Source organism: Lutra lutra, chromosome 5 (assembly GCF_902655055.1).
Source record: "Lutra lutra chromosome 5, mLutLut1.2, whole genome shotgun sequence".
NCBI lineage: Eukaryota > Metazoa > Chordata > Mammalia > Carnivora > Mustelidae > Lutra > Lutra lutra.
The window spans coordinates 27,930,295-27,957,677 of NC_062282.1; the positions used below are offsets into that span (position 1 = coordinate 27,930,295).

Below are 27,383 nucleotides of genomic sequence, written 5' to 3' on the forward strand. Positions count from 1 at the left end.
GATGCCTCTTAACCCCTAAATTTTTCAGCATATTTTCCTAAGACTAAGGGCATTCTCCTACCTTAACACTTAACTTACACTTAACAGTGCAATGATTAAGATCAGGAAATTAACAGTGACATAGTACTACTATATATCTGTAGATCTTACTCAAATTTTGCCAGTCATCCTAATTGGGACTAGATTTAATGAAATTTGGTCCTTGAGACCTTGAGTGAGGTTTATTGACAAATCCCATCATGGCCAGGGCTGAATTTCTGGTGTTTGGCGGCGTTCATCTGAAGCTCAGATTTGACGCTGTCTCATGGGTTCATGTAAACCTTAGTGGAAGAATGCTTTTCCAAGTGGGACTAACTTTTGGTGAGGATAAGGTTGTTCACTGAGCCGTTGGGTGTGGGCTTGTATCACTTGGGCCATGCCCATCAGAAATCATGGTTCCCACTTTGCTCCTTCCAGTGTATCTGGCCCTGGGTTTTGTATAGGACATTCTAAACCCTGGGAATTGACTGGCCTGAGTCTGGGAGGCACAAGGTGACAACTGCCAGTACTACGGCTCTGAGGCTCTGAGTTAGAACAAAAATGATTCCAGAACTCGAATCAAAATTGGTCCATCGACGTCTGCAGTTATTTTTTAAAATTTGCTTTTTAAAAAAATTTTATTTTATTTTTTCAGTGTTCCAAGATTCATTTTTTATGCACCACACAATTCTTAATTCAGTGCCCAATTTTGTCTTGTGTGTTCCATGCTAAAACAATCTAGCTAGAGTAGCTAGCCTTCAAATTGTTTCTATGTCTTCAAAATTCAGAATCCTTAGGACTACCCCCTGGGGAATCAAGTGTTGAATACTTTCCGGGCTGACTCAACTGATGGAGGAAAGAGTGACAAGCGGGCCACTGAAGATCTCTCTCACACACACCCCTATCTCAGCGTTACTACAACTGTCCAAAGGAATGTAGAGCCCAGACATCTTTGCAATAAAAGCCTATGATGTGTTGAGAGTCACTTAGACATGAGACAGCCAGCCCCAAGGCACCTGAAAATGAGGTGTCTGGCAAATCCAGAACCTGTAAGACAAATGTCTGGGGCAGCTCTTTTAAAAGCCACCAATTGCTCTCCATATGGTACAGTGATATTGAATTTTTTTGTTTCTTTTTTAAGACTCCAAACATTCTAGAATGCATTTTAGATTCTGAGAATAACTTCAGGACTTAAAGCCCTCTCTTTTATAATGTCCCGGCTCTGTTCAGAAGAATCCAGACTTCTTTTACCCTCTTGCAGGAAACCCCACAGGGTCAGCTGAGGCTAGGGAAGGGTGCAGAGGGTGTAGAGTACAGGACAAGGCCTCCACTAAGGGGAGAAAGTCTGGAATGCCAAGCCGTAGCAGTGATGACTCTGGGGCAAGATCATAAAGGAGATCATGGCCCCAACACTCATTTCTGCAGTTCAACAAACATTAACTGAACAACGGGCCTTGAGCTCACTTCATTCATCCATCTGTTTATTCACTCAGCATTTATTAAGTGCCCGGCGCATCATTAGCCCTGTCATTCTCTCCACCAACTTCTGCACCTCCTCTCAGGCCTGCCCTGTGCCTTGTGGAGGTGACTTCTGATCCAGCACTCCAGCTTCAGCTTGGGCTCCACTCACAAGAGGCAAAGGGTGGGAGCAGAGCACATCAGGGTAATATTTTCCTTCCTCCCTGCCTTTCTCGTGGCTTGGTGCTGGCAGTGGTCGTGTCTCTACTACCACAGTTCCAGCTGGGCAGCCCTTCTTCCATGGCTCCAGCTCTCACTGGGTCCCAGCAAAATCCCTCCCTGCCATCCCCCTCTATGGGGAAGCGGTGGTCACAAATTCCCTTGTTAGTTCTCTCAACCTTGCCCACAGGTATGTCAATGGGTTCTTGATTGTATTCTCTTAAAAAATCCTAGCTTGGGCATATCATCATCTGATCCGACCCTTACCAATGCAGTCCTTTAATATATGCTCAGTTGTTTTCAGATTGCTTTGGATAGGCTGGAAAGATGTAAAGTTTTGGACACAGTTTCTAACACTAAGCTACAGCAGTGCAGGGTGGGGAGGCAGAATTTAACAGAAGCTCCTGGGGAAAATAATCTCAGAGATGTAGTCCTTTATAGACTCTAGGATTACATGTCAGTCAAAGATCAACCTAATCTCTGGCCACATCATTAGAAGTATGGTGTCCAGGACAAGGGAGGTGATATTGTGCTTTTATTCTGCCTCCATTAAATTCCACCTACAGTTCTAGGCACAGTTCTGGGCTTCCCACATATTAATTGTAAGTGTTTCAAAGCCTGCCATATACAGCAAAGGTCGAAAACTTTCCTACAAGGGACAAATAATAAATATCTTTGACTTTGTAGGCCATAAGTTCTTTGTCGCAACTAGTCTGCTATTGTGCAAAAGCAACCACAGACAATAGATAAATAAGTAGGCTTGGCTGTGTTCTAATGAACTTTATTTACAAAAATAAATGGGTAGTTGCATTGGGCCTGCTGGTCTTACTTAGCTAACTTTTGATATTTAGGGAAAAAATCATCCCCTTCAGAAGGCAGAAGTTAGATCAATGTATAGAAATCACAGAAAAATAGATCTGTGCTAATTTTAAGGAAAACCTTTCTAATTGTGACTACCATTCCCAAGTAGAATGAGATGTTTCATGAGGCAGTGAGTGGATTGCTCACTTGTAAGGGTTTAAAAGAAAGGCTAAGTGTTGGAGAGTAATTTTCTGCAAAGCACAAGAAGTCAGATGATGTGGGAGGGAATAGCTCCTAGTATTCATATATACTCAGCATAGTACTGCCTACATAGAAGCTCCTATAGATTTTTCTGTCCCTGGAGGAGAGACTCTGTCATTCCTATCCTTGCATCTTGCCCACTCCTGAAATCCTAGTATAGTATTTTAAACATGGCAGGTGTGACTGATACATGTTTTGTCAACTTGGCTCTCTAAGTAACATCTTGCTGACAGTTGAATGAAACTAATTTGTCTTTAGTACAGTCATCACTACGAGTAATACTAAATTAGTTCAGTTATCTTTAATAAGCTTCAATAGTTGAGGATTTTCACTGAAAAGAATGGCTGTAACAGTTAACATTTATCGAGTTCTGAAAATATGCCAGCTACTGTTCTAAGAACTTTAATAGGCATTCTCTTATTTAACTATCTCCCAAACCTATGAGGGATGTACCATTACCATCTTACTTTACAGATGAAGAAATTGAAATTCAGAGAAGTCTCATAGCTGGGAAGTGGCTTTGCCAGAATAGGGATCTCTCTGATGCCTAATGCTATGGTCCAACCACAATTCCATCCTGCTTCTCATTCATTCATTCATTCATTCATTCATTCATTCATTATTTAACAAACATTGACTGGTTGCCTGCTATTTGCCAAGTATTGTTTCTTAGGTTCTGAAGACAGAGCTGTGAATATAAACAGTTCAAGTCCATGCTCTGTAGGAACTTATATTCAGGCTGGGATTATAGCAAGGACAGATGCACCATTAAATGAGAAGATATTAAGTGGTAATTCATGAGGAGACACAGAGATTAGAAAGATAATGAATAAATCTTGTCCATACCAGAACTTCAGGGATAATCCCCTATTTCTGAATTTACCAAAGCTCTTTCTTGTCTACTGACATTACCCCAAGTTCAGTCTTTGGTCTTGATAAAGTTCAGATACACTCAGATATTAAGAAGGAAGCTTCAAGCATCCTGGAAAATGATGCAGATCATATATGGCAATGTGTATATACATATGTGTGATATATATATATATATATATATATATATATATATATATATATATTCCACAAAAGGAAAATAACCCAATAAAGCACTCAGGAATCATACTTCATGGGAAGGTCAAATCTGAGCACCATAAAATGGTGGCAACAGATGGAAAGGGGTGGAAAGAGCTAGTTTGGTTAACACAAAAGTAAAGAAGAAAAATAAACCAGTTAAAAAATGGGTAGAATTTAAAGTGAGGGGGTGGAAAACAATTTATCATGCTAACAGACATCAAAAGAAAGCTGGGGTGGCAATCCTTACATCAGATAAATTAGATTTTAAGCAAGGACTATAATAAGAGATGAGGAAGGACACTATATCATACTCAAAGGGTCTGTCCCACAAGAAGATCTAACAATTTTAAATATCTATGCCCCTAACATGGGATCAGCCAATTACATAAACCCATTAATAACAAAATCAAAGAAACACATCAACAATCATACAATAATAGTAGGGGACTTTAACACCCCCCTCGCTGAAATGGACCGATCATCCAAGCAAAAGATCAACAGGGAAATAAAAGCCTTAAATGACACACTGGACCAGATGGACATCACAGATATATTCAGAACATTCCATTTCAAAACAACAGAATACACATTCTTCTCTAGTGGACATGGAACATTCTCCAGAATAGATCATATCCTGGGTCACAAATCAGGTCTCAAACAGTACCAAAAGATTGGGATCATTCCCTGCATATTTTCAGACCACAATGTTCTGAAACTAGAACTCAATCACAAGAGGAAAGTTGGAAAGAACTCAAATACATGGAGGCTAAAGAGCATCGTACTAAAGAATGAATGGAACAGAGTAGAGAGCCCAGATATGGACCCTCAACTCTATGGTCAGTTAATCTTTGACAAAACAGGAAAAAATATACAGTGGAAAAAAGACAGTCTCTTCAATAAATGGTGCTGGGAAAACTGGGCAGCTATATGTACAAGAATGAAACTCGACCATTCTCTTACACCGTACACAAATATAAACTCAAAATGGATAAAAGACCTCAACGTGAGACAGGAATCCATCAGAATCCTAGAGGAGAATATAGGCAGTAATCTCTTCAATATCAGCCACAGCAACTTCTTTCAAGATATGTCTCCAAAGGCAAAGGAAACAAAACCCAAAATGAACTTTTGGGACTTCATCAAAATCAAAAGCTTCTGCACAGCAAAGGAAACAGTCAAGAAAACAAAGAGGCAACCCACGGAATGGGAGAAGATATTTGCAAATGACAGTACAGACAAAAGATTGATATCCAGGATCTATAAAGAACCCCACAAACTCAACACACACAAAACAGACAATCATATCAAAAAATGGGCAGAAGATGTGAACAGACACTTCTCCAATGAAGACATACAAATGGCTATCAGACACATGAAAAAATGTTCACCATCACTAGCCATCAGGGAGATTCAAATTAAAACCACATTGAGATACCACCTTACACCACTTAGAATGGCCAAAATTAGCAAGACAGGAAACAACATGTGTTGGAGGGGATGTGGAGAAAGGGGAACCCTCTTGCACTGTTGGTGGGAATGCAAGTTGGTGCAGCCACTTTGGAGAACAGTGTGGAGATTCCTCAAGAAATTAAAAATAGAGCTTCCCTATGACCCTGCAATTGCACTACTGGGTATTTACCGAAAAGATATAGATGTAGTGAAAAGAAGGGCCATCTGTACCCCAATGTTTATAGCAGCAATGGCCACGGTCACCAAACTGTGGAAGGAACCAAGATGCCCTTCAACGGACGAATGGATAAGGAAGATGTGGTCCGTATACACTATGGAGTATTATGCCTCCATCAGAATGGATGAATACCCAACTTTTGTAGCAACATGGACGGGACTGGAAGAGATTATGCTGAGTGAAATAAGTCAAGCAGAGAGAGTCAATTATCATATGGTTTCACTGATTTGTGGAGCATAACAAATAGCATGGAGAACATGGGGAGTTAGGAGAAGGGAGGTGGGGGAAATTGGAAGGGGAGGTGAACCATGAGAGACTATGGACTCTGAAAAACAATCTGAAGGGTTTGAAGAGGGGGGGGGGGTGGGAGGTTGGGGGAACCAGGTGGTGGGTATTGGAGAGGGCATGGATTGCATGGAGCACTGGGTGTGGTGCAAAAACAATGAATACTATTATGCTGAAAATAAATTAAAAAAATGTTAAAAAAAGAGAATGAATGGGTCAACCACGAAATTAAAGAAGAATTGAAAAAAATTCATGGAAACAAATGGTAATGAAAACAAATGATAACGATAATGGTTCAAAATCTGTGGGACACAACAAAGGTGGTCCTAAGAGGAAAGTATATAGCCATACAAGCCTTTCTCAAGAAATAAGAAGTCTCAGGTACACAACCTAACCCTACACCTAAAGGAACTGGAGAAAGAACAGCAAAGAAGGCCTAAACCCAACAGGAGAAGAGAGATAATAAAGATCAGAGCAGAAATTAATGAAATAGAAACCAAAAGGACAGTAGAACAAATCAATAAAACTAAGGGCTGGTTCTTTGAAAGAATAAATAAGATTGATAAACCCCTGGCCAGACTTATCAAAAAGAAAAGAGAAAGGACCCAAATAAATAAAATCATGAATGAAAGAGGAGAGATCACAACCAACACCAAAGAAATACAAACAATTATAAGAACATATTATGAGCAACTATACTCTAGCAAATTTGACAATCTAGAAGAAATAGATGCATTTCTAGAGACATGTAAACTACCAAAACTGAGCCAGGAAGAAATAGAAAACCTGAACAGTCCCATAACCAGTAAGGAGACTGAAGCAGTCATCAAAAATATCCCAACAAACAAGAGCCCAGGGCCAGATGGCTTCCCAGGGGAATTCTACCAAACATTTAAAGAAGAAATAATACCTATTCTGAAACTGTTCCAAAAAATAGAAATGGAAGGAAAACTTCCAAACTCATTTTATGAGGCCAGCATTACCTTGATCCCCAAACCAGACAAAAGACCCCATCAAAAAAGAGAATTACAGACCAATATCCATGATGAACACAGATGTGAAAATTCTCACCAAAATACTAGCCAATAGGATCTAACAGTACATTAAAAGGATTATTCACAAAGTGGGATTTATTCCTGGGCTGCAAGGTTGGTTCAACATCTGCAAATCAATACATTATTAATGATATAATGCAATATTAATGATACAATACTTTAATAAAAGAAAGAATAAGAACCATATGATACTCTCAATAGATGCTGAAAAGGTATTTGACAAAGTACAGCATCCTTTCTTGATCAAAACTCTTCAAAGTGTGGGGATAGAGGGTACATACCTCAATATCATTAAAGCCATCTATGAAGAACCCACAGTGAATATCATTCTCAATGGGGAAAACCTGAGAGCTTTTCTGCTAAGGTCAGGAACATAGCAGGGATGTCTAAAGTACTAGAAGTCCTAGCCTCAGCACTCAGACAACAAAAAGAGATGAAAGGCATCTGAATTGGCAAAGAAGAAGTCAAACTCTTACCCTTTGCAGATGATATGATACTTTATGTGGAAAACCCAAAAGACTCCACTCCGAAGCTGCTAGAACTCATACAGGAATTCAGTAAAGTGTCAGGATATAAAATCAATGCACAGAAATCAGTTGCATTTCTATACATCAACAACAAGATGGAAGAAAGAGAAATTAAGGAGTCAATTCCATTTATTCCTAGGTACATAAGATACCTAGGAATAAACCTATTCAAAGAGGCAAAGAATCTGTATTCAGAAAACTATAAAGTACTCATGAAAGAAATTGAAGAAGACACAAAGAAGTGGAAAAGTGTTCCATGCTCCTGGATTGGAAGAACAAATATTGTGAAAATGTCTATGCTACCTAAAGCAATCTACACATTTAATGCAATCCCTATCAAAATCCCATCAGTTTTTTTCAAAGAAATGGAACAAATAATCCTAAAATTTACATGGAACCAGACAAGACCTCGAATAGCCAGAGGAATATTGAAAAAGAAATCCAAAGTTGGTGGCATCACAATTTCAGACTTCAAGCTCTATTACAAAGATGTTATCATCGAGACAGTATGGTACTGGCACAAAAACAGACACATAGATTAATGGAACAGAATAGAGAGCCCAGAAATAGACCCTCAACTCTATGGTCAACTAATCTTCAACAAAGCAGGAAAGAATGTCCAGTGGAAAAAAGACAGTCTCTTCAACAAATGGTGTTGGGAAAAATAGACAGCCACACGTAGAAAAATGAAACTGGACCATTTCCTTACATCACACACAAAAATAGGCTCCAAGTGGATGGAAGGCCTCAATGTGAGACAGGAATCCAACAAAATCCCTGAGGAGAACACAGGCAGCAACCTCTTCGATCTCAGCCGCAGCAACTTCTTCCTAGAAACATCGCCAAAGGCAGGGGAAGCAAGGGCAAAAATGAACTATTGGGACTTCATCAAGATCAAAAGCTTTTGCACAGCAAAGGAAACAGTCAACAAAACCAAAAGACAACTGACAGAATGGGAGAAGATATTTTCAAACAATATCAATCTAGTATCCAACATCTATAAAGATCTTATCAAACTCAACACCCACAGAACAAATAATCCAATCAAGAAATGGGCAGAGGACATGAACAGACATTTCTGCAAAGAAGATATCCAGGTGGCCAACATGAAAAAATGCTCCACATCACTCGGCATCAAGGAAATACAAATCAAAACCACAATGAGATACCACCTCACACCAGTCAGAATGGCTAAAATTAACAAGTCAGGAAATGACAGATGCTGGCGAGGATGCAGAGAAAGGGGAATCCTCCTCCACTGTTGGTGGGAATGCAAGCTGGTGCAGCCACACTGGAAAACAGTATGGAGGTTTCTCAAAGAGTTGAAAATAGAGCCACCTTATGACCCAGCAATTGCACTACTGGGTATTTACACTAAAGATACAAATGTAGTGATCTGAAGGGTCATGTGCAATCCAATGTTTATAGCAGCAATGTCCACAATAGCCAAACCATGGAAAGAACCTAGATGTCCACCAACAGATGAATGGATAAAGAATAGGTGATATTATATATATATATATATATATATATATATATATATATATATATATATATATAATGCAGCCATCAAAAGAAATGAAATCTTGCCATTTGCAATGACGTGGATGGAACTAGAGGGTATTATGCTGAGTGAAATAAGTCAATCAGAGAAAGATAATTATATGATCTCTCTGATATGAGGAATTTGAGAGGCAGAGTGGGGGGTTTGCAGGGAATGGAAGGAAAAAATGAAACAAGATGGGATCTGGAGGGAGATCTACCGTAAGAGACTCTTAATCTCACAAAACAAACTGAGGGTTCCTGGGAGAGGGTGGTTGGATTATGGACATTGGGGAGGATATGTGCTATGGTGAGTGCTGTGAAGTGTGTAAACCTGGCAATTCACAGACCTATACCCCTGGGGCAAACAATACACTACATGTTAATAAAAATAATTAATAAAAAATGGGTAGAAGACATGAATTAGACGGTTTCTCAAGGAAGTCATACAGATGGCCAACAGTCCCATGAAAAGATGCTCAATATCACTCATCGGGGAAATGCAAATCAAAACCGCAGTGAGATATCACCTTGCACCTGTCAGAATGGCTAAAATTAACAACACGGGACAGAACAGGTATTGGCAAGGATGTGGAGCAAAAGGAACCTTCTTGTGTTGTTGGTGGGAATGCAAACTGGAGCAGCCATTTTGAAGAACAGTGTGGAGATTGCTCATAAAGTTAAAAATAGAGCTACCCTACAATCCAGCAATTGCATTTCTAGGTATTTACCCAAAGAATACAAAAATACTAATTCAAAGGGATACATGCACACCAACATTTATAGCAGTATTATCTACTATAGCTAAATTATGGAAAGAGATGAAATGTCCATTGACTGATGAACGGATAAAGAAAGTGTGGTGTGTATGTATGTATGTGTGTATGTGTGTGTGTGTGTGTGTGTATGTGTATAACGGATATTACTCAGCTATAAAAAAGAATGAAATCTTGCCATTTGCAACACAACAATGTGGATGGAACTAGAGTGTATTATGCTAAGCAAAATAGAGAAAGATAAAAGGCATATGATTTCACTCACGTGTGGCATTTAAGAAACTAAACAAATGAATGTGGGTGGAGGGAGAGAGAGAGGCAAACCATAAAACAGACTATTAACTATAGAGAACAAACTGAGGGGAGGTGAATGGGGGGCGTGAAATGGGTGATGGGGATTAAGGAGTACACTTGTTGTGACGAACAAGGAGCATTGTATCGAAATGTTGAATCACTATATTGTACAACTGAAACTAATATTGCACTGTATGTTAACTATACTGGAATTTCAATAAAAAGTTGGAAAAAAAAGAAGAAAAATAATTTTTATTCCTCTTCTCTGAAACACAGAAAGATGAAGAGCCTGAGTCTACCCTCCAGACCCAAGTATTAAAAATCAGCATTTCTAACAAATGCTACAAACCAGAAAGTGTGTGACCTACATATAATGCAGAGGCAGACACGCCAAAATTTGGGTCAAGTGAAAGGGCCTTGTTTAGGGGGAACAGAGCTGCCAGGATGCCTGGGAGTTCAGGGAACCAAGGGAAATTCCAGAATTTTGATTGTGATTGAGATTGAAGGAGAGAGAGCAAGAATGTGAAAGGTAAAATAGGGTAAAGCCAAACAACTTGTCAGGTCCAAGAGGCAAGTCCTGACTGGGAATGGGGGACACAGCCCAAAGGTCAGGAGCTAAGTAAACACGAGCCCAGAGAAAAAAGTTAGAGAGTTGGGACTTTGTGTCTTTTTGGGTGCCAACAACGAGGGGCAGGCATGGATTGCATAGTTAAAGGCACAGGATAGGAGTCAACAAGTCATAGTAATACTTTTGCAGTTCCTTTGGTTAGTAGACTGCAACGTGATTTTCAGATTAGTGAGTTTTTAGAGCATCAGCATAATCTTTTTAGAACAATGGCTAGAAACAGTACAATAGTAATTAGTTAACATTTACTGACTGCCAGACACTGCTTTTAAGGACTTTCATGCATTGTTTCATATAACCTTCACAAGTCCATTTGGAGCACTGAGCTCCTTAACAGACCCTTAATTAAAAAATGATTAAAAACAGAAGTGACATTTGAGGGCAACTATAGAATGTCATCCTCATAAAGGAATATTAGTCATTCATTGATTCATTTAATCATATGTTTCTTCAGCCATTCGTTATTGAGCACCTAATATGTGTTGGGTACTGTTTAGGGGTCTGTGCATGGATGACTATTGATTTCATTGTTCCACAGAGAGGCAGGAGAAGGAGGAAAGGATTGTGAGTTGGAAAATCAGGCTTCCATTTCTAGCTGGTGTTGTGGTCCTTGGACATGTCACTTCTTTTCTCAGTTTAATGTCTTAGTGTAAAACAAGAAGCCAGGAACACATGATGCTTGAGATCTTCTAGAATTTAACATTAAAGAATTCAGTAACTTCATAGTACATTGCAATTTATAATGAATATTCACTTATATATTTTTTTTAAATTTTATTTTTTATAAACATATAATATATTTTTATCCCCAGGGGTACAGGTCTGTGAATCGCCAGGTTTACACACTTCACAGCACTCACCATAGCACATACCCTCCCCAGTGTCCATAACCCCACCCCCCCAACCCCCCTCCCCCCATCAACACTCAGTTTGTTTTGTGAGATTAAGAGTCACTTATGGTTTGTCTCCCTCCCAATGCCATCTTGTTTCATTTACTCTTCTCCTACCCCCTTAACCCCCCATGTTGCATCTCCTCTCCCTCATATCACGGAGATCATATGATAGTTGTCTTTCTCCGATTGACTTAATCGCTAAGCATGATACCCTCTAGTTCCATCCACGTCATCGCAAATGGCAAGATTTCATTTCTTTTGATGGCTGCATAGTATTCCATTGTGTATATATACCACATCTTCTTTATCCATTCGTCTGTTGATGGACATCTAGGTTCTTTCCATAGTTTGGCTATTGTAGACATTGCTGCTATAAACATTTGGGTGCACGTGCCCCTTCGGATCACTACGTTCGTATCTTTAGGCTAAATAACCAGCAGTGCAATTGCTGGGTCATAGGGTAGTTCTATTTTCAACATTTTGAGGAACCTCCATGCTGTTTTCCAGAGTGGTTGCACAAGCTTGCATTCCCACCAACAGTGTAGGAGGGTTCCCCTTTCTCCGCATCCTCGCCAGCATCTGTCATTTCCTGACTTGTTAATTTTAGCCATTCTGACTGGTGTGAAGTGATATCTCATTGAGGTTTTGATTTGTATTTCCCTGATGCCGAGTGATATGGAGCACTTTTTCATGTGTCTGTTGGCCATCTGGATGTCTTCTTTGCAGAAATGTCTGTTCATGTCCTCTGCCCATTTCTTGATTGGATTATTTGTTCTTTGGGTGTTGAGTTTGCTAAGTTCTTTATAGATTTTGGACACTAGCCCTTTATCTGATATGTCATTTGCAAATATCTTCTCCCATTCTGTCAGTTATCTTTTGGTTTTGTTAACTGTTTCTTTTGCTGTTCAAAAGCTTTTGATCTTGATAAAATCCCAATAGTTCATTTTTGCCCTTGATTCCCTTGCCTTTGGCGATGTTCCTAGGAAGATGTTGCTGTGGCTGAGGTCGAAGAGGTTGCTGCCTGTGTTCTCCTCAAGGATTTTGATGGATTCCTTTCTCACATTGAGGTTCTTCATCCATTTTGAGTCTATTTTTGTGTGTGGTGTAAGGAAATGACTCAATTTCATTTTTCTACATGTGGCTGTCCAATATTCCCAACACCATTTATTGAAGAGGCTGTCTTTTTTCCATTGGACATTCTTTCCTGCTTTGTCGAAGATGAGTTGACCATAGAGTTGAGGGTCTATTTCTGGGCTCTCTATTCTGTTCTATTGATCTATGTGTCTGTTTTTGTGCCAGTACCATGCTGTCTTGATGATGACAGCTTTGTAATAGAGCTTGAAGTCCAGAATTGTGAAGCCCCCAACTTTGGCTTCTTTTTTCATATTCCTTTGGCTATTCGAGGTCTTTTCTGGTTCCATATAAATTTTAGGATTATTTGTTCCATTTCTTTGAAAAAAAAAATGGATGGTACTTTGATAGGAATTGCATTAAATGTGTAGATTGCTTTAGGTAGCATAGACATTTTCACAATATTTATTCTTCCAATCCAGGAGCATGGAACATATTTCCATTTTTTGTGTCTTCTTCAATTTCTTTCATGAGTACTTTATAGTTTTCTGAGTATAGATTCTTAGTCTCTTTGGTTAGGTTTATTCCTAGGTATCTTATAGTTTTGGATGCAATTGTAAATGGGATTGACTCCTTAATTTCTCTTTCTTCTGTCTTGTTGTTGGTGTAGAGAAATGCAACTGGTTTCTGTGCATTCATTTTATATCCTGACACTTTGCTTAATTCCTGTACAAGTCCTAGCAGTTTCGGAGTGCAGTCTTTTGGATTTTCCACATATAGTATCATATCATCTGCGAAGAGTGATTGTTTGACTTCTTATTTGCCAATTTGGATGCCTTTAATTTCCTTTTGTTGTCTGATTGCTGAGGCTAGGACTTCTAGTACTATGTTGAATAGCAGTGGTGATAATGGACATCCCTGCCGTGTTCCTGACCTTAGCGGAAAAGCTTTCAGTTTTTCTCCATTGAGAATGGTATTTGCGGTGGGTTTTTCATAGATGGCTTTGATAATATTGAGGTATGTTCCCTCTATCCCTACACTTTGAAGAGTTTTGATCAGGAAGGGATGCTGTACTTTGTCAAATGCTTTTTCAGCATCTATGAAGAGTATCATATGGTTCTTGTTCTTTCTTTTATTAATGTGTTGTATCACATTGATTGATTTGCGGATGTTGAACCAACCTTGCAGTCCTGGAATAAATCCCACTTGGTCATGGTGAATAATCCTTTTAATGTACTATTGAATCCTATTGGCTAGTATTTTGGCGAGAAATTTTGCATCTGTGTTCATCAAGGATATTGGTCTGTAGTTCTCTTTTTTGAGATCAAGTTGATGCTGGCCTCATAAAAAGAGTTTGGAAGTTTTCCTTCCATTTCTATTTTTTGGACCAGTTTCAGGAGAATAGGTATTAGTTCTTCTTTAAATGTTTGGTAGAATTCCCCTGGGAAGCCATCTGGCCCTGGGCTTTTGTTTGTTTGGAGATTTTTGATGACTGTTTCAATCTCCTTACTGGTTATGGGTCTGTTGAGGCTTTCTATTTCTTCCAGGTTCAGTTGTGGTAGTTTATATGTCTCTAGGAATGCATCCATTTCTTCCAGATTGTCAAATTTGTTGGCGTAGAGTTGCTCATAGTATGTTCTTATAATTGTCTGTATTTCTTTGGTGTTCGTTGTGATCTCTCCTCTTTCATTCATGATTTTATTTATTTGGGTCCTTTCTCTTTTCTTTTTGATAAGTCTGGCCAGGGGTTTATCAATCTTATTAATTCTTTCAAAGAACCAGCTCCTAGTTTCATTGATTTGTTCTATTGTTTTTTTGGTTTCTATTTCATTGATTTCTGCTCTGATCTTTATGATTTCTCTTCTCCTGCTGGGTTTAGGGTTTCTTTCTTGTTCTTTCTCCAGCTCCTTTAGGTGTAGGGTTAGGTTGTGTACCTGAGACCTTTCTTGTTTCTTGAGAAAGGCTTGTACGCTATATATTTTCCTCTCAGGACTGCCTTTGTTGTGTCCCACAGATTTTGAACCGTTGTGTTTTCATTAACATTTGTTTCCATGAATTTTTTCAATTCTTCTTTAATTTCCTGGTTGACCCATTCATTCTTTAGAAGGATGCTGTTTAGTCTCCATGTATTTGGGTTCTTTCCACATTTCCTCGTGTAATTGAGTTCTAGCTTCAGAGCATTGTGGTCTGAAAATATGCAGGGAATGATCCCAATCTTTTGATACTGGTTGAGACCTGATTTAGGACCAAGGATGTGATCTATTCTGGAGAATGTTCCATGTGCACTAGAGAAAAATGTGTATTCGGTTGCTTTGGGATGAAACGTTCTGAATATATCTGTGATGTCCATCTGGTCTAGTGTGTCATTTAAGGCCTTTATTTCCCTGTTGATCTTTTGCTTGGATGATCTGTCCATTTCAGTGAGGGGAGTGTTAAAGTCCCCTACTATTATTGTATTATTGTTGATGTGTTTCTTTGATTTTGTTATTAATTGATTTATATAGTTGGCTGCTCCCACATTAGGGGCATAGATATTTAAAATTGTTAGATCTTCTTGTTGGACAGATCCTTTAAGTATGATATAGTGTCCTTCCTCATCTCTTATTATAGTCTCTGGCTTAAAATCTAATTTATCTGATATAAGGATTGCCACTCCTGCTTTCTTCTCATGTCCATTAGCATGGTAAATTCTTTTCCACCCCCTCACTTTAAATCTGGAGGTTTCTTCGGGTTTAAAATGAGTTTCTTGTAGGCAACATATAGATGGGTTTTGTTTTTTTATCCATTCTGATACCCTGTGTCTTTTGATTGGGGCATTCAGCCCATTAACATTCAGGGTAACTATTGAGAGATATGAATTTAGTGCCATTGTATTGCCTGTAAGGTGACTGTTATTGTATATTGTTTCTGTTCCTTTCTGGTCTACTACTTTTACGGTCTCTCTTTGCTTAGAGGACCCCTTTCAATATTTCCTGTAGAGCTGGTTTGGTGTTTGCAAATTCTTTCAGTTTTTGTTTGTCCTGGAAGCTTTTAATCTCTCCTTCTATTTTCAATGATAGCCTAGCTGGATATAGTATTCTTGGCTGCATGTTTTTCTCGTTTAATACTCTGAATATATCATGTCAGCTCTTTCTGGCCTGCCAGGTCTCTGTGGATAAGTCTGCTGCCAATCTAATATTTTTACCATTGTACGTTACAGACTTCTTTTCCCGGGCTGCTTTCAGGATCTTCTCTTTGTCACTAAGACTTGTAAATTTTACTATTAGGTGACGGGGTGTGGACCTATTCTTATTGATTTTGAGGGGGGTTCTCTGAACCTCCTGGATTTTGATGCTTGTTCCCTTTGCTATATTGGGGAAATTCTCTCCAATAATTCTCTCCAATATACCTTCTGCTCCCCTCTCTCTTTCTTCTTCTTCTGGAATCCCAATTATTCTAATGTTGTTTGTCTTATGGTGTCACTTATTTCTCAAATTCTCCCCTCGTGGTCCAGTAGCTGTTTGTCCCTCTTTTGCTCAGCTTCTTTATTCTCTGTCATTTGGTCTTCTATATCGCTAATTCTTTCTTCTGCCTCATTTATCCTAGGAGTGAGAGCCTCCATTTTTTATTGCACCTCATTAATAGCTTTTTTGATTTCAACTTGGTTAGATTTTAGTTCTTTTATTTCTCCAGAAAGGGCTTTTATATCTCCCGGGAGGGTTTCTCTAATATCTTCCATGCCTTTTTCGAGCCCAGCTAGAACCTTGAGAATCGTCATTCTGAACTCTAGATCTGACATATTACCAATGCCTGTATTGATTAGGTCCCTAGCCTTTGGTACTGCCTCTTGTTCTTTTTTTTTGTGGTGAATTTTTCAGCCTTGTCATTTTGTCCAGATAAGAGTATATGAAGGAGCAAGTAAAATACTAAAAGGGTGGCAACAACCCCAGGAAAATATGCTTTAGCCAAATCAGAAGAGATCCCAAATCATGAGGGGGGAGAAAGTGGATGAAAATGTTCAGAAAGAAAAGAATAACAAAAGAAACTATTAAAAAAAGAAAACCAATAAAGAAAAAATATAAAAGGAAATATATATATATTAGATAAACTAGTTAAAAAACGTTAAAAAAGAAAAGGGTAAAAGTTAAAAAAATTTATCAGAAGAGAAAAAAATTGAAAAAGAAAAAAAATTAAATTAACTGCAAGGCTAAAGAATAATGGGGAGAAAGCCGTGCTTTGCTTTCTCCTCCTCTGGAATTCCGCTGCTCTCCTTGGTATTGAAACTGCACTCCTTGGTAGGTGAACTTGGTCCTGGCTGGGTTTCTTGTTGATCTTCTGGGGGAGGGGCCTGTTGTAGTGATTCTCAAGTGTCTTTGCCCCAGGCGGAGTTGCACTGCCCTTACCAGGGGCCAGGCTGAGTAATCCGCTCGGGTTCACTTTCAGGAGCTTTTGTTCCCTGAGCACTTTCCGTAGAGTTCTGGAGGTCGGGAATGAAGATGGCGGCCTCCCGGTCTCCCGACCGGAGCGGCCAAGAGCCTGGGGCCCCACTCCTCAGTGCGCCCTCAGAGAACAGCGCCCAATTACTCCCGTCACCCTGCCTCTGGCCGCGCTCCGAGCTGACCGAGCCTGCGACCGGTTCAAGGTAACCCCGAGCTGAGAGCTCACTCCTCGGCTCTGTCTCTGTAGCTGGCTTCCCCGTTCTAATTCCTGTGAGCTCTGTGACACTCAGACACCCCCGATCCTTCTGTGACCCTGAGGGACCTGAGGCCACGCTGACCCCGCATGGGCTTCACCCCGGTTAAGCCTCTGGAGCGATGTCCCTCAGCGGAGCAGACTTTTAAAAGTCGTGAACTTGTGCTCCATTGCTCCGCCACTTGCCGGGAGCCGGCCCCTCCCCCCGCGGTCTATCTTCCCGTCGCTTTGGATTCACTTTTCTGCCATTCCTACCTTTCAGAAAGTGGTTGATTTTCTGTTTCTAAAATTGCTGTTCTTCTTCTCTTCCATCTCCCATTGGATTTGTAGGTGTTTTGATTAAGCAATCTTTATATAAGCTATCTAGCTGATCTCCCGCTACCTGAAGTAGTCTCAGCCTGCTACTTCTCTGCCATCTTGACTCCTCTCTCTGAATATTCACTTATATTTTATTGTTATACTCCCACCCCTTCAGTTAAATAGTTATATCTATTATAAAGCTTCAGAGGTGAATATTTGTCAGGGTTTGAACCCTGTTCCTTTTCTCTTTCCACTGGAACCTTCTGCCTTCTGTGTATGAGTTCATGTTTAATTTCCTGAAGAATTATAAGAGAGCTGGGTGCAAATATCAGAGGAAAAGGAAGAGACAAGGGGAACTTGGGAGTAAAAAGGAAGATGTGCCAACTCTCACAGGCTTTGTGCCTTGTTTCTGAAATCATTCAGGGCTTCTGTGACTGCTGAGAAAGTATATCCAAAAGCACAGGAAGAGAAATCCTCTACCTGGAGAAAATCACATGGAAGCATATTCGAGTTCAACAAAAGAGGAGTAAAGTGCCTCATGGGACCATCCACATGCCCATTCCTGGGGAGAACCACAATGAATGGGTCATGTTAGAAGGCAGAAGGCCTGGCACCAAGAAGAAGAGTTAACTGTTTAATGATTATGGCAGTTTCAATACCAAGCGCGATGTGAGCTATCTGATAAGAGGCGAGCTCCCTAAGCAGAAAGCATATGAAATGCTAGAAGGGTTGGGCATTTGGATCAGGGCTGGAAGATCAGTTAGGGGACTGATTTCAATTCTGAAATGCTGTGATTCTTAGAGACTGTAGACTTATATTTAAGCTGCAGTCCATAATCCTTAAACTCCAGAATTTAGATATTCCTGAAATCATCTGCTGGGAAAATTCAAGGCCCCTTTCCAGCTACTGATATTCAGGCCAAATTCCTCAATTCTTATTTTTCTAAGAAGTTCCTTTTATGGATCCTTGGCAGGCTGATCCCCCTGGTCTTAGCATTTCTGCCCTCTTGCTCTTGACAAATATCCAGGATGGGAACTTCTCTGGAGGCCAGAACTGAAGCCAAAGTTGGACCAACATACTGAAACTCTAGTCCTACCAGTCTGTAGATTAAGAGGGAGACCCTTGCATTTGTCCATTGCCCTTGTTTTCCAAAGTGTTTCCGCCTGTTAGCTCTACCAGAAACATATGGGTCAACTGGTATTCTCAGAGGGTAATAACTTTAACAAGGGAAGGGTTGGAGAAGGCTTTCTAACAGTGCAGCCCTGTGAAAGGTTAGAACTTTTACGACTGTTACAATCTGCCCAAGGTCACAGTAGAGCAGAGCCGTATCTAAAGCAATTTACTTCAAATCCTTCTGGGAGTGAGTGCAAAGTAAATAAAGACTATTAGTGATAAGTTAAAAAAAACCAAAGTCCAGCTCTCCTTGATTGACTAGCAGGGAAGTGTAGAGTTTAGAGCTGCATTTTACAAGCATGACAACATCAGCTTGTGATCACCGGAAAGCAGAGTAGTTTTTCCAGTCCAGTAAAGAACCATGGCAAAAATGTGAGTCTGCACAAATGGGCCAACAATCATCTTGATTGGGGCGACCACAGGTGGAGGCAGGGATGAGGTGGCCACCAGCTGTGGGCCTGAACAAAATGGCTTCCTGCTTATTTTAGCTCAGAGATTGCAAGTGTAAATCCCCCTTCCTGAAGAAGCTTAGAGTATCTGCAAGTTAGGGTTATACTCCTAACTAAAAGGACAATAAAAAAAAAAAAAACTGATGAAAAGACATTATCCAGAATTTTCAAGGAATTGGCTTAAAAAAATAATCCCCAATTGATTGCAATATTAAGAACATTTAAAAAATATTACCTCCATCCTGATCTCTAAATCCCCGTGAGTGGGTTTATGAAAAGGTCCTTTATGCACGTGAAGCATTAATATTGTAAGTGGGGAGAGAACATACTCTTTTAATTAAAAGAGCAGATTGTTATGATTGTGGTAATATGAGTAGAGAACACCTTCCTACCTAGAAGTATAAGAGAATAAATAGTTCCTGGTTTTAGTATCCAAGGTTTAGGATTATTTAGGATTAGAAGCCAAAATTGTTTCTATTTTATACTGTATAATCAGGGAGATTGTTGAGAGAGGAATGTTAGAAGGAAAATCTGTATTAGTTTTCCTGTGACTTCAGCCAGTTGGGGACCATCGAAATGCTATTTGCCTCTAGCCTTGAAATGTTTTCTCCCTCACTCTTAGAGCAGCACAGCTAATGACCCTCATGGAGTAACAAATAACTTGCCTGTGTCAATGCTGACATAAATGTGTTTTTCTTTTTTTCTTTTTTTTTTTTTAAAGATTTAATTTATTTATTTGACAGACAGAGATCACAGGTAGACAGAGAGGCAGGCAGAGAGAGAGAGGGAAGCAGGCTCCCTGCTGAGCAGAGAGCCCGACGTGGGGCTCGATCCCAAGCCGAGATCATGACCTGAGCCGAAGGCAGAGGGTTTAACCCACTGAGCCACCCAGGCGCCCCATAAATGTGTTTTTCAATCTAGTTGCTTTTTTGACTATCAGATGTTCCTTTTTTTTTCTTTTTTTTTTTTTTAGGGGTAGTTGAATTTGGTGGAAGGCTGGGCTGTGCTCTGTTTACTCCTCTGTTCCCAATACTAATTTAAAAGTGCTGATGGTGGGTGAGTGGTGATGGTAATGGGGACATCTGAAACCATTAATCTGAGACCTGAAATGTCAACATGGGCACAAGAGGCTAATTCCTTAGCTGATGGGAATGAGTCAACATGTCAACTTTAGCTGGAGGGTGCCCTGTGCAGCTTCTCCTAGTCCCATAAACCAAGGGGCCTGGATCCCCATACTGAGGAGGCCATAGCTTCTAGCCAGACAATTTGCTTTACTTTGAGGTTTCTTAAGCCCTGCATTTGTTCCAACAGCTTCATCCTGGGATTCTACTTCTGTTTTTTTCCTTATGGGTTTTGGTGACATTTTCCAAAGTGGTCTTACTGCATCAATCATTCATTATGAAAACAAATTAGTGTGTGCTATCATGGTAATGTTCCTGCATACAGCATATTGGCTAGCACGACACATTGCATTTTGGTGAGACAGTCTAATGGATATGTACAAAATTTAGAACCAGACTGAAAGCCATAAAGATGTGACTCAGGCAACCTTCTGGCCATGTGACCTCGAGGATTTAAAGGAATTTAGTATCAATAGCAAAAAGTGATTTCTATTTAAGTTTGTGGCAGTGGATGTCTGCAGGTTGACCTAATGATGATAGCGTAATTAGATTATATTTTTGTTTTTTTTTTAATTCTCTTGATAGAATGGATTTGTATCTAAAAGTGTTCACCCCTCCCTTCTAATAAAATAACTTTAGACTGTATGAAATCTTGTCCATGATGCCAACACAGAACGTGGCACCTGCCTACAAGTTCACGGCTGAGTGTGAGGCTGAGCACTCTAGCTGGTCTGATAGGTGTCCATCTAGTGTGTCATTCTCTTTCCCTGCTTCTGGCTCAGGTATGAATGAGGAGACATGGAAAAGAGGAGGGGCAGGGAGCAAAGAGGTTCCTCGGGTCTTCGCTGGTGCCCTTGAATCCATATTCAGGCAGCTCCTCCCTGAGGTTATGAAACCCTTGCTGTCCGTTCCCCTTATGTGGGGAGTTGTGGCCAGATTGAAGCCTCTGGAAATCTGGTGTGGCCATTTCCTAGCTTTTGGATGTTGGGCAAGTATTTAACCTGTCTCATTCTCATCAGCAAAGAGAAGATAATAGTTCTTATTTCCCAGAGATGCTTTGAGGATTTCCATAATTCCTGGCATACTGAATGTGCTATCAATGTTAACTGTTAATATCATTAGCATTATTAATTACTTGCTATTTTTGGATACTGTGCATCAAATCTCCACAGCAATCTAAACAGATAGCTAATGGTATTCCCACTTCTCAGATGAAGAAATTCAGATTTAAGGAATTTATGTCATCCTCGAGGTCACATGGTTAGAAGGTGGCCTGTCCATGCTGTAGCAAGTGTCAATACTTGGGCATTGGGCATCTTTTTAGCTGTAGGTATGAGCTTATAAAACAGTTCCTGCTCATACCTACAACTAAAATGGTGCCCAATGCCGATTACAGAGATCATGGCAACTTGTCTCTTAATTAAAATACCTAGTGTGTCGTCCATCAATTGATGAAGGGATACACAAAATATCATATATCCATATCATGGAATATTGTTTGGCAGTACAAAGGGAATGACGTACTGACACTTGCTACAACATGGACAGAGCTCAAGAACATTATCCTAGGAGAAAGAAGCCAGCAACAAAAGACTTTATAAAGTATATGATTCCATTTCTGTGACTTGACAGAAAAGGCAAATCCACAGAGACACAAAGTAGATTTATGGTTGTCAGGGGTTGTGGGGGAGGGGAGAAGGAGACTGGGAATTTACTGCTAATGTGTAATCAGTTCCTTTTTGAGGTGATGAAATGCTTTCAAATCAAATTTTGAAAATGGTTGCAGAACTCTAAATATACTAGAAACCACTGAACTGTAACTTTAAACAGGTCAATTTTGTGGTATGTACATGATACCACAATAAAGATGTTCAAAAGAAATGTTAGTGTTTTATTTCCCCCACTTCCTTGCAAAAATGATTACCGTTTTTCATGGTCAGCAGCCCTCATTATCAGCATTACTCTTTTTTGGATAAACAGTGACAAATATCTTATTCCCTCTTTCCCTCTCCCCACCTCCAGAAAGCCTCATAATTAATCTTATCCTCACTTGTAACAGGTCTGTCAAGTATTTGACTGCTAGGAAGTCAGAGTTCCAGAGATAACTGTGCAACTTCAATTCTGCCTCCATCTCTGGCCCTACGCTGTGTTGCCTTTCTTTTCCTTCCAAAACCTCACTGCTGAGGACTCAGTTTTAATAGAGCCGACCCAGAGCAAGGCCTCTGTGGCTCCAGGTGTAAAGGGAACCAGAACCATCATAAATAAACACAAAGCAGGAGAGATAAAAACTGATGGAAAGAAAAAAGATGGCGGCACATTCTCTGCTTTCTGGATGGTGGTGGTGGCCATGCAGGCAGCCTTGATTTCAAGAGTGGACATCACAATAGAAGTTCCACTAGAACAGGGGTACTGACTGAGAGAACTCAGAAAAATTATGCTTGGCATTTAGGCATGGAAGGAAAAAAAGTTTCCTTCACAATGTCCTGGATTTGTCCCACATGCTGTTCAAGCCACAAATCAATGGCAAAACTGTTCCTTTGGATCGAGATCTCAATCCAGTTTCTAGAGACCGAGAGGCTTATTTTCCAATCAGCTTTCCTGTGTGCCTGAGCTGCCTGGATATGAGCTGCAGTGGAGCTGGCCACTCCGACAGACCCCTGACTCTGTTATGTGTCTTCAGTTCAACGACAGGGAGGTTTTAGGCAAAGGTCAAGTAATCAACCATGGTAAATGGGGAGCTGGGGCTTATTGGGTTTTAAGATAAGCTGGGGTTTAACTGGTTTTAAGTTGAGGCTTAACTGGTTTTCACTGGATTTTAGGAGGCCCTGAAGTCTGGAAAGATTCCAGCACATTGGCTACATCCAGTTCAACATTCGGAGATCACTACATCACTTAAGTCTTGATAGCTTTACCCAAGATTAATGTTTTCTTCCTGCTTTGACATTGATTTCCTCTTTCTTCTTGTCTCTTCTTGTTTCTGTACCTTCCATCTTCTGTGTGGCAGAGTGGTTTACCTCCTTTGCATTTGCCCAGAAGGCAAGTAATACAAGCAGTGGGGTAGGAGTGGGTACAGAGCTTTGATTCTGTAAGTACACTTTCACTGTCCCACCATCTCCCTGTTCCTCATGACAGGGGGTGGAGGGGAGGGAGAAGAGAAGAGCAGAGCTTGTGGCACCAGGACATCTACCAGAATCCAAGAAGCCCAGTGGTTTACTCTGACCATTTGCAACCAGGCAAAGTTTGGATGTTTGCTTTACAGCACAGATGGTGAAGGCAGAGCTTGCTAGATTCACTAAGGGTGTCTGGTAGGATCTGTTTGTGGATCTGAACATCCTCGATGACCAGCCTGTGCATTTCTGATGAGCACTCACCTGTTGGATGATTACCCTTCAGCAAGCTGACTCTGCAGGCAGGTAAGGCCCCAAATGCCCCCTGTCCCCATCTGAAAAAAAGCCCAGTAAATGGATAACTTGCTTGTGGTGGTGGTTGGATTTGTATGGTTTGACTTATTTGGTTTGCAGCTCAATGTAGAATTAAAATGGCTACATTTGAAGGAGCTGTGATTTCAGCAAAGCAGAGTGAATGAGCCAGGAGAGGGGGAAGAACTGAGAGGGGTGAAGGCCAATGCAGCAGAGTGAACTGTGGGGGGTAAGCCATGAACCCTGAGCAGCCCTTCCCATGGCAAGCCTGGCTCTCCCCAGCCATCATTGTGTTGGCACACCTGGCTTCGCTTGGGTTCGGTGGGTCATGTCACACAGGATGGAACATGGGTTTCTGAGGGAGCTGGTCCTGGCCATAGAGCATGGACTGTTCTCTCAATCCTGCTTGCCAAAAATCACTTTCCAGACAGAAAGGGAATTTTAGCTCTAACACAGTGTAAAGTCAGGAGCCTAGTCACAACAGTGTGCACAAATGGAAACCTTCTCACAATGCCATTTGCTTGGACCATATTATGAAGGGAACTGTATTCTGTATCCCCCACAAAGGAGATGGTAAGGTCCCCCCTCAGAATGTGACCTTATTTGGAAATAGGGTCACTGGAGATACGTTAGTTAAGATGAGGTCATCTTGGTAACAATGGGCCCTTAACCAACGATGACTGGTGTTCTCGTAAGAAGTGGAAAAGAGACATGCACACACATGTAATGATGGAGACAGAGAGTGGAAGGGCGCAGCTTGCAAGCCAAGGAAGGCTAGGGTTAGTGGCCACCACCAGACGGTCACAAGAGGTGAGGAAGGACTCCTCTCAGACCCAGAGTCTGAGAGGCAACCTGGCCCTGTTGAAACTTTGATTACAGACTTCCACCTTCCAGAACTGTGAGAAAATACATGTTGTTAAGCTATCTGGCTGTGGCCCTGTGTCATGGAAACCCCAAGAAACTAATACAGATGGTTTGTGCCTGAGTGGGCTGGTGTGTTTATATCAACATCTTTCTGTGACCAGTTCATACTTCTTTTATGAGCCAATTTAAAACCTGAGAGTATTTTTAATTAGTGAAAGTAGGTAGAATGTATAGGATTTGGTCCTCCTGACTACTATGGATGCAGCACATTCTTACTCTGGTGTAGCATCTCTGCTTCTTCTGGTGGGAAATTTACTAATGTCCTGTAAGAAGCCAGGGATGGTGTTCTCAGCTCACTGCTCTGAGATCCTGTGAATTTTATGAAAGGAGAGCTCTCACCACTGGAAAGAGTTTTAAGAATGATTAGAGAGATGTGGATACTGGACAAATGCAAAACCTGCATGGACAAGTAGGGGCCCAAAGCATATTTACACTTCTGGAACTTCCCCAGAAAGAATGGAAGGAAGTGTGGGAGAGAGGTAGTCATGGAGCCTCAGCCTTCAATCTTCATTCTGCCTTTGATGTTGCCATTAGTATGCATCCCCAGCAAGGTCACTAAAACCTCTCAGGACTTCCATTTTCCCTCTCAGGGGACATTGCTTTTGGTTTACCAACCTATCCATACAAGATAGAGGAAGGAAAAGGTAAATTAACTCAACCTCCACATCCCAGTTTTTTACAAAGACTTTGTGCAGTCTCTAAAGCTTTTAGTCCCTTGGCTCTATGCCCAGAACACTTAAGACCCTGAACATCTGCATACACCTAGCCCTTGACTCCTTTTTCTAGAACACAGACTCCATATTCAGAAAGTGTGCCAACCCAAAAGTCATCTTGAGAGATCTGGATAGATTACTGGATACACTGTTCTATTATTTTTTTAAAAAGCAAATCCCAGACATCAGGTTACTTTATCCCTACCCATTTCAGTATTAAATCTAGCAATTGTGACCATAGTCTTACATAACCATAGTGTTATTTTCATATCTAATATAATTAATAATTATTATTTGGTATCATCTAATGTGAATCTGGTTGTATTTTTGCAATTCAAAATAGGAAAGAAACTAATAGTCTGTAAATTCTTGAGTTGGAAGGAACCTCAAATAAGCAACTGCTTATCAATACCCACTCAAGACAGAAGGCTACTTGTCCTGTTTTTATATATAATATAAAATGTTGGTACATAATAAGGGACTCTGGTGATCACTTGGCTCAACTTTTCACTTGACAGATGGGAACGTGGAAGTCCTGAAAAGTCATGTAACATACATGGTTATATGGTAAGTTAGAGACCAAGGTAGGGCTGTGACCCAGTTCTCTGATCCCCATCCCATAGCAGAATGTTTCTCCAGGAATGGAGATGCCACAGACTTTCTTAGTAAGCAAATCTGTATTCAATTTTGGAGTTACTGTCTCTGGATCACTAAACTTCCAGTTAACTGCATTTTAATCTTGTTTCTTCTGTGGCAATAGAGTCCAACTAGCCTGAGTTTATTTATTTTCTTTCTTTCTCTCTTTCTCTCTTTCTTTCTTTCTTTCTTTCTTTCTTTCTTTCTTTCTTTCTTTCTTTCTTTCTTTCTTTCTTTCTTTTCCAAGGTCTATTTTATTTATTTGAGAGAGAAAGAACAAGCATGTTAGCCAGTGAGCACAGGGAGAGCAGAAAGAGGGAGAAAGAGAATGTCAAGCAGTCTCCATGCTGAGTGTGGAGCCCCACCTGGGGCTCAATCTCACAACCCTGAGAAATCAAGAGTTGTATACTTACTGGATTGAGCCACCCAGGCACCTCCTGAATTTTCTGTTTACTAATCCAGCATGCCTTCAGGGACCATCACTAAGTTGTGTGTTAGGCCCTTCCTAGAGACTGAGCAGCCCTGAGTCTGATCTCTTGCTCACAGGGTTTGCTTTCTCTCCTTCCAGGCTGTGCACCAGCAGATGAGGGTCTCTAGGCTATGGAAGCACAAAGTTGATGGAAGCATGCAAAGGTCTTGCTCCAAAGAGCTCACACTCATTTTTGCCAAATAGTTAGGAGAACATGCCTTCAAAATAGAATGTGCTCAGACGCAAGGCCCTATGGTCTTTCAAACTATCTTTATGAAAAAACAAACCACAAAACCCTTCCCCTTTGAAGATGGAAAAGAAACCAGGGAGCTGAGACGGAGCTGGAATTGGGCGAGCTCTGGAAATGTCTACTGAGATGATGAGGTGTTGCTGGAGGGGTCCTGATGGGTATTTTCTCCTTGGATTATCACACAAAGATCTGGCGCTGTGGAGAGTTTATTGTTCTCAACTGACTCTGGAGAACAAGGTGGTGAATGAGTTAGAAAATCCACAGGGTCCAAAGTTGTATCTGGATAAATTAAAACACCAGGTTACAAAGTTGAAGATTAAACTGAGAACCAAAAATCAGTGAATAAATCAATTATTTTGATGACAGGATGCCAAAGTGCCAGTTGAAGTAAGCAACTCCCGTTCTGGTTGCCTCCTGGCAATAAATTATAGCACAACTTCAGTTAACTGGGGTTTAAGTCAATTAACTGAAAAAAATGTGCTTTCTCTCACATTCGACTTTTTGATGAAAAGTAAAGAGGTGAGACAGCAGCCAGCCAGGTTTAGGGGCTTACTAATACAACCACTAAGACAGTGGTTCCCCAAAATCTGTTGCACATTGGAATCACCAGGAAACCTAAAAACATACTGATTCTTGGCTCCCATGCCCCCAAACATTCTGATTTAATGGAGGGGC

The 27,383-nt window shown here is 40.5% G+C and overlaps 1 protein-coding gene across 2 annotated transcripts in view; it reads right to left on the reverse strand.

The window, feature by feature from the left end:
* PRLR (prolactin receptor) overlaps positions 1-27,383 on the reverse strand; it is a 180,090-nt gene that overhangs the window by 47,695 nt on the left and 105,012 nt on the right. The gene's annotated exons all lie outside the window — the stretch shown is intronic.